Genomic DNA, 2925 nt, shown 5'->3' on the forward strand with positions numbered 1-2925 from the left:
TAAGAATTGTAAGTCAAGATCTTTCATTAGGTAGAGCCCAGTATACCCCAGGTCATCTGACTTCATTTGATAAATGACTATAGCTTGGTGTTAACCTCCTGATTGTACGTCATGGAGCATCTGAATTTTATCTGAAGGTTGGTTACTGAGATAAGCTTGAGAAACAAACTTAGAGTGTCCTTTTTAATAATTTAATTAAATTTTTGAGCAATATAACATAACAAGGAACTATCTCAGGAGTCTTAGTAAACAAACTAGAAACTTAATTTCACAATTAGCAAAACTTAATATTCAGTGAAACATGAATTTTTTCATATGAGGGCATTAACCCTGGAGCCAGGGAAGGCTTTAACCCATCAAATGAAAATGAGGTTTGTCAGGGAGCCGGGTAAAGCCAAGGAGCCATCTTGGATTTCCCATAGCCCTGACTCTTTGATTTACAGCTATTGTTCATCTATTTTTATTTCCCTGATTTAGGATTAGACTGTTGCCATGTTTTAAGGACAACAAGATAGCAAAAGTCTAACAGTGAGGGGTTAGTTTATTGTGGAAGCAGAATGAGCTTTTACATGTACCATAATCTTAAATAATGCTTATTTACTTTACCTAAGTCACAAAAGATTTTTAAAACAAATATAAATCACTTGAAGATAAAGAAATTCATAATCTGTTATTGAAAGCTTCATTCTAAGGAAACTTTTCTCTCAACATAGAGAAGAGACTAAATCCCAGTCTGTTACCAGTTTACCAGATAACAAACAAAAGTTGTTTATCAGTTAATCTTAGAAAAGTCTTTTCCATACACCTTAAAAACTAGCAGTATTTTTCTAAAGGCATGAGAGTGAAACGATAGATGGTATGTTTACAATCTAATTAAAGTGCAACTGACAAAGTAGCCTGGTCATTGCTGTGACTTGTAATACTTTAACATAACTAGTATTATAAATGAAAACACGTTACCAGGACATATCAGATTTTCATGAATTTCACATAATATCTAGCATATCTATATAAGTATCATCAATATACAATATAACCTGAGAAGATTCCATCACTCCTCCAACAATACTTCCCATGTAATTTAACATGTCAAATGAACTCAGGTAGTTTAATAGCTCTTTTGGATATCTCAGGGGCCCCCTGAAGCATCCCAGAGTTAGCTAGAAGACAAGTTATTTAAGGCGTTTTGTCGATAAATATCAAAGGGTTTTCAACACTCAATCAGATAGAATCATATATATTACTGTGAAACAATATATTCACTTAGCCAAAGTAACAAAGAAGATTTCAAAGGTAAACATAGAACAGACCACTTCAGAGGTCAAGAAACTTAAAATCCATTATCAAAGGCAGTTCAATATTTCAAGAACACTTGTATTTATGCACAAAACTCTTCCCTTGGGGTCCACTTTCCATTAAACCTTCTTATCACTTTCTGTACCCATTTGTTTTCCTATCCTGAAACAACCACCTATAAGTCAGGCCTACTTCCTTTTCACTTCATAAAATGTAATTTCACTCCTCAAACCTTCTTTACTGAAAACACACATCTTGCTTTCTTTAAGCAACCAAGAACTCACCTTTATATTAGCATTCTATAGATTGGTGAACATAAAAACCAGTGATAATTTCTTTAAAAATTTGCTTTCTTATAGAGAACATCTCAGGGTGGAACCAAATATTATTCAGTAATAGTCCAAGATATCTAGTTTCTGTGTAAGAGGAAGTTGGTGTTAAGTTATGACTATTTCAAAGTCTTATTTTATTTGGAAATGACCTAGTGATTCAATAAACTTCTGTCGCTTAGTTTAGCACAACCCTAGATATTCAGGTTACCAAAATCTAGAGAGACTGCTTTAGACAGACATCGTTAAAGTATAATTATTCTTATTAGAGTTTATCTAAAAGCTCATATCTCATTTACATGTTTTTAAAAGATTCTTCACTTGAGGTACTTTCTTTTTGACAAACTTGTAACAGATATAGAAATATACATTATTTAATTTATAGTAAACTTAGGCACCAAAAGCATCAATTCTTTGGCACTCAGCCTTCTTCACAGTCCAACTCTCACATCCATACATGACCACTGGAAAAACAATAGCCTTGACTAGACGGAACTTAGTCCGCAAAGTAATGTCTCTGCTTTTGAATATACTATCTAGGTTGGTAATAATTTTTCTTCCAAGGAGTAAGCGTCTTTGAATTTCATGGCTACAGTCACAATCTGCAGTGATTTTGGAACCCCTCAAAATAAAGTCTGACACTGTTTTCACTGTTTCACCATCTATTTGCCATGAAGTGATGGGACTGGATGCCATGATCTTTGTTTTCTGAATGTTGAGCTTTAGCCCTTGGACTGCAAGGAGATCCAAATGGTCCATTCTGAAGGAGATCAGCCCTGGGATTTCTTTGGAAGGAATGATACTAAAGCTGAAACTCCAGTACTTTGGACACCTCCTGCAAACAGTTGACTCATTGGAAAAGACTCTGATGCTGGGAGGGATTGGGGGCAGAAGGAGAAGGGGACGACAGAGGATGAGATGGCTGGATGGCATCACTGACTTGATGGACGTGAGTCTGAGTGAACTCCAGGGGCTGGTGATGGACAGGGAGGCCTGGCGTGCTGCAATTCATGGGGTCGCAAAGAGTCGGACACGACTGAGCAAGTGAACTGAACTGAACTGAAACTTAGGCACAATGAAAATATTATGGTTAATGTTAATGGTTCTTAGACATGTCTATATTAGATTAGCAAACAAACATTAATGCTAGATATTTACTATTGAATATTTCCCAGTTCACATGAATCTAAAATTTATTTAAGTTCATTTCTCTTATATTTAGAATTGTCTGATTTGTAAGCACTTACTTTTCTTTAGGTCAATTAAATTAGAACTCACTTACAAATTCAGCAATATTATA

The sequence above is a fragment of the Oryx dammah genome, unplaced genomic scaffold (assembly GCF_014754425.2).
Source record: "Oryx dammah isolate SB20612 unplaced genomic scaffold, SCBI_Odam_1.1 HiC_scaffold_2212, whole genome shotgun sequence".
NCBI lineage: Eukaryota > Metazoa > Chordata > Mammalia > Artiodactyla > Bovidae > Oryx > Oryx dammah.